Source organism: Daucus carota, chromosome 3 (assembly GCF_001625215.2).
Source record: "Daucus carota subsp. sativus chromosome 3, DH1 v3.0, whole genome shotgun sequence".
NCBI classification, from domain to species: domain Eukaryota; kingdom Viridiplantae; phylum Streptophyta; class Magnoliopsida; order Apiales; family Apiaceae; genus Daucus; species Daucus carota.
In genome coordinates this window covers 3,626,951-3,633,049 of record NC_030383.2, presented here as the reverse complement: position 1 = coordinate 3,633,049, position 6,099 = coordinate 3,626,951, and the positions used below count along the sequence as shown (strand labels likewise).

At 28.3% G+C, this 6,099-nt stretch overlaps 1 long non-coding RNA gene across 1 annotated transcript; it reads right to left on the bottom strand.

Moving 5' to 3' along the window:
* Positions 1-4,537: 4,537 nt before the first annotated feature.
* On the bottom strand, positions 4,538-5,130 carry LOC135151703 (uncharacterized). The gene is made up of 2 exons (XR_010290584.1): positions 4,998-5,130; positions 4,538-4,875 (listed from the first exon to the last, which is right to left on the bottom strand). It is a non-coding gene; the product is annotated as an uncharacterized LOC135151703 (long non-coding RNA).
* Between the last annotated feature and the right edge of the window lie 969 nt (positions 5,131-6,099).

Below are 6,099 nucleotides of genomic sequence, written 5' to 3'. Positions count from 1 at the left end.
AAAAAATATATTAAAACATGTGATAAATTAGGAGGTTTGTGGGTCGAATACCAACCGGCTCACCGAACTCGATTGACCTACCGACTAACTCAACTTTTCATGTTTTGGATTTAACAGTATAATAGCTAATATTACTTTTAAAGTGAGTCCATTAGTGTATTTAAAAACAATGTTAATGTATTTTAGTTGAAAAGTATCACATTTTATTTATTAATAATTATATATAATAATATTATATTTTTATATATGTAGCCCGTGTTAATTGTAGAAGATCCGTTTTTTAGCTAGAAAATATAAAAAAGATAATGTGTTTTGGTTAAAAAGGTAATTACAATATTTTTCGATGTTATTTTAGATAATGGAGTTTTTTTAATTAGAAAATATAAAAAAAGATAACATATTTTAGTTAAAAAGAATAATTGGTATATAGATAGGTCTGTGTTTTGGTCCAAGTACTAACCAACCAAACTTTCGATGTTTCGGCTTTAATAGTACTAGTTGAGAAGCCGCGCGTTGCAGCGGCCAATAAAAATTATAAAAATTATATTAATAATTCAATATTAATATTTGTATAATAAAATAATTTTGTGGTTGTCTATAAAATGCATATTAATGTTTCAAAATTAATATTTGTAGGATAAAATAAATTTTATATTATAAAAATCTTAATGTAATACTAATATTAATATATAAAATTGCAAAATTGGACTATAATTCATAGTGAAAAAATGAAAATAAATTTATACACGTAATTAACAATTTAAAACACGACGAATCTTAATTTTATTTGTGTGTTTTTTTTAAAGTAATCATCTTCTTACATTGTCACCTTCCTCCAATTTTTTTGGATTGATTGTGCACAAAAAACATCTAATTTAAATCGAGATAGCGGTCTATAACTACCCTTACTTGTAACAGCCTTTATTTTTTAATATTGGATAAATAGTCTTCACTTAAAAGTTGTTTGAACGGGGCAAACAGATTATGCATGAATAATTTTTTCTTATATACAAAGTAAATCATATAAAAATTAACAACAACAAACATTCCAATGAACAAAACAAATATTATAAAAGAATAACCAACAAACATACATCACTAATAATTAATTTATTGATATCATCCATCAATATAATGTCAAGACTATATTTTTTGCCCATGTTTGGATTTGTCGACTCTCACGTAGCGGTCTATAACTATCTTTGCTTGCAACAACCTTTATTTTTTTAATACTGTATAAACAACTTTCACTTATCGTTGAAGAAGAACAGCACCACCGAGTTAGAAATCGTTGCTTGCAACAACCTTTATTTTTTTTAATACTGTATAAACAGCCTTCGCTTATCATTGCAGTCGAACAGCACCACCGAGTTAGAAATCGTTGCTTGCAACAACTTTTATTTTTTTAGTACTGTATAAACAGCCTTCACTTATCGTTGCAGAAGAACAGCACCACCGAGTTAGAAATCGAGCAAGAGAACTATCACTTCAAAGAGTGGAGGTTGTGTTTAGATGATCCAAAATCCTATAATCTATATGGGTATTTATAGGTGCAGAGAGACTTGCGTGCTATTTTTTCCTATAATTAAATAATCTGAAACAAAGTCAGATTAAAACTTTCAAGCTACTATATTCCATAAATAATTTGAAACAAAATCAGATTCTGAAATTTGCTTTTAATATACTCGAAACTAAAAAAGGTAGTTCTAATTTTTGATATTTTTCATCCAAAAATTTCAGAAAATTAGAAAAATAGAACAGAGCGATGTGAGAGGCGCCACCTACACGCCCCTCACTTCTCCTTTATATAATTATATTGATTGATTGATGATTGATGATTGATTGATGATTCAAAGAAATTTATCAATTTATTAGAGTGACCGGAGTGGTTATATTATGCATTATTAACATCTTTTATATTTACTAGCTTATAGCCCGTGCAAGGCACGGGAACTTTTTAATTATTTATAAACTTTTTAAATATATTTTAAATGGTGTGAAAAAATTTAATTTATAAATAATAAATTAAAATTTTCAATGAAATAAAATTCGAAATTATGATTTGTTTGTAAGTTAGAACTTTGGTAAATACATCATCACAACCATTAATGGTTTCAAATAAATTATTTTAATCAAGCAATTCCTTTTCTCGTATGTATCATGCCAAAGTATTAATTTCTATCTATCAAATTTTAATATATTTTGAGTGGAATACGTTATGCCAACTCCTATTAGATTATATTAATAAATGTATTTTATATTAAAATTATTATAATGTGATTTAAATATTTTTCATAAAATTTATATGGTTCTAAATTAAAATTGATAAGCATAATTTGTTTTTTTTTTTTTGAAGGCACAACATAATTTGTTTTGAATTAAGAAAAGGAATCATAAATATGCAATAAGAAGGTAGAATCTATTTTGGATTAAGAAAAAGTTTTTGTATTTGTTCCTCACATAAATCCGGCTTATTAATTTTAAAATATATTATAAAAAAATTGTGACGGTGAGATTTATATGATTCTACGAATAAAACTGGTAGGAAATATTTATTTAGGATTAAAAAAAACATATACATGTGAAAGACAGAATTTGTTTTGGATTCAGAAAAGAAATTATAAACATGCAAGTAGATATCAGTTGTCTTCTAGAACAGAATTTAATTTTGTTCCAATCTAACGGTGCTTATTTGTGTTCAATATAAGATCCAACGGATGATAAGCTTTTGGACCAGAGGACCATGCGACCAAATTATCTCCCTTACGCTTATTATATATAAGTATATAATATAATAGTATAGATATGATGCGGAGGCCAGGAATAAAAGATTAAAAACAACGGGTAAATTTCTAGAAATGTTATATTTATTTATAAATTCAGAAAAAGTGAATGAAAGTTATCCCCAACTTTCTTTTAATTCATGTCGGGATTAAGACTAATTTTATTTATTATAAAAGTTAATTATTATAACATTTTGAAATATAGGAATATATTTAGAAAAGAAAGTGTAAAGAAATTCACGAGAAGAAAAGTCGTTAATAACTCGGAGAAATTGCCAATTCCTAACTGATTCGAAATCTTAAATATATATTTATATCTGTTATATTTTCTAGAATAAAAACTTATGCGGGAAAATCAAAAAAGATTTTCTAACACATGTGGGAATCAAAATTTTCTTTCCCAAGATTTTTCTAATTAAATTATGTTTTCCAATACTCGACACGTATTTTAAGAGTCTTATAAAATATAATTTTATAACTTATTTTTGAAATTTTCTTATTTTGTATAAATATATGAATGTTATAAGAAATGAAAATCTTAAAAATAAGCTACACAACTATTATTGAAGTATTAAAATTTGTGCAGCGTTTGTGTGCCATGTATATACTATTGGCCTGACGGAGAAAGTAACGTTTAGAAGAAGAAAAACTTAGGCCATCTCCAACAGTGAACTAATTTTTGGCTTAAATCTTGGTCCAAATTTAGACCGAACCATTTTTCCATTCCAACAGTTTGGCCTAAATTTTGGTCCAAATTCATATATCAATATTTTATTCTTCTAACCGTCTTTATATTATTATTCTAATCTTTTTAATAATAATATAAGATTTCATATTAATATTAAACTCAATAAATTCATTAAATTAGTAAAGCACTATATTTAAACAAAGAAAATAAAAGAAAACTTAATATTTTATTAAATTAACTAAAATAAAATTTATAAAGATTCAATAATACTCCGAATTATTATATTGTTCCCACAAATACTAAATTAATGCATATCAATCGTCCAAGAAATTATTGAAATCGAGCATTTTAATCATGTGTTGTTGATTTGAATTATATTAAGATTATTTAATTTTTATTATATTTCATAATTAATATATATGATTATTTAAGTAAAATATATTAAACATAATTTATAAAAATTTAATAATTATATTAACATATAATCGTTTAATTAACTAAATATTCAAATAATAAAAAGTCATTATTATATTATTAAAAAGATTTAGGCCGGTGAATAGTGCCGGCCTAAATTTAGGCCGGTACTATTCACGGCCCAAGATTTAGGTCATTGTTGGGTGGATTTAGACCGAAACTTGCCCAAATTTGGACCTTTAGACACTGTTGGATTTGCCCTCACCGAGGACTACAAACTGATATGACCCTAGTCACATCACACTACCAATTTTGATGTTTAACAGCTCTCAGAGAAAGCAATCCAAATATTACTAATACAGAACATAATGGAAAGGGCAGCATGCATACTGTCGGAACCATAACCAGAAAACAACTCGAACTTATTTTACATATCAGCCCAAGATTCGAAAGCAAACTGTTTAATTTTCAAATTCAATTCGACAAAGTTGTAATAATACTTATTATTATTGTAACTGAATCGTCATTGTTAGTTTTGTGGCTTTGACTTAGCCATGTATTTTGAATTAACCTATAAAATAAGTTTACGTTAAACAAAAGGGCGTACTATCTCTTAAGTTGATAAGTGACTACTACGTGACGAGGCAGTTGCTGAAATGACGGAAAGGAGGTTGTGAATAGCCTCAATATATAGCTGATGCATGAGCTTCAGAAGAATACAACAAAAATTCAGAATACAATCTTCTTGGAGTCCTAAAAGCAAATACATATATATGTGGTTACATTTATATTCACTCGTGAGGTGTTCAATTTTCTTTCAGTCATGTCATGGGTAAGTGGGAGGCCTGTGAGCCGGCGGTGGAGGAGAAGGCCGCGGTACCACTTTTGTATTTTGCGCTAGGCGTCGTGATGCTGCCCTCGAATACAAACGATCAATTTCAGGACTGTGAGTAATGCGAAGAGTGCTCTGCATGCTCCTGATCTTTTCATCTGCAAATGACAAGTACATCATTTAAGCTGCTTATAAGTTAAAAATACCACGCAGCCAAATACCGCCATAATGTATTGGCAAATTATAAGGACATGCTAGTTTGAAAACAAAGGTTACATACCTGCGGCGGCATGAGTTGAAACCAGGTGCAACTGCTGGGTGAAGATGACGATCATTAGGGTTGCTAACATAATTCTCGCTGAGAAATAGAAAGCCATGGTTGCTCTGTAACCTTTCTCTTACTTCTATACAAAGGGGGTGATATAAAAACTTCATTGGCCCTAGTTCACTATTTATACCAGTGCAATGGGATACAGTATTAGACTTGTACGCCACAGGCCCCACAGGTGATTCAAATTCCAAATTCTTTGTTCTTTTTTTCAAAAAGTAATTACTTGTGATATCGTCCATATGGTACTCGATCTTTCCATGAATCCTCCCTCACAAATTAGTTGAACTTTTATAGGTGTATTTGGACGGGCTTAAAAACCCGGCAGGTGGTTTTTATAAATTAAGAACATTTATTTCTATCGTTTGGGTAAAAAGTAAAAAAATACTTATAAAAAATTAAAAATTTTATTTCAACGCCTTCTCCTTCTTTATCGAACACTTTAATCACTTATAAATCTTAACTTACCTCTAACTTCCACTTCTCTTTTTATTTTAAGCAATAAGCACTTATTTTAAGCGCATCCAAACGACCCGTATTTGTTGATTTAATTTTGACACAGATTATAAGGTGCCTTGAGAGGATACTCCCTCCGTCAGTACTACATTTAATGATTGCACGCATTTTAAAACTCTTATAAAATATAATTTTGTAACATTTTTTTAATTTATTTTTTTTAAATAAAAGTTTAAACGTCAAACATTTATTCTGAATATAAAAAATTAAAAATATTAAAAAATACATTCACATGAGAGACAAAATGCGTGCCAAAAAGTAAAATAAAGAACCTGCTAGCTAGTACAGAGGGAGCAATTATGTAACCCATTTTCTAAAATATCCTTTTCTAAAAAGTTTAAATACAATTAATATTTGTAAAAAAATTATAAATTAGTTACAAAATTAAGTGACCAATGATTTTTTTTAAAAAAAAAAATTTACATGAGCAAAATCAACTAATGGAGGGAGCTAGTAAATAAAGACGTACCGAAGTGCAACTCAATTAGGAGCTTCTTGCTGATCGGTAGCAAACTAGCAACTGTGTGTATGCATGGTA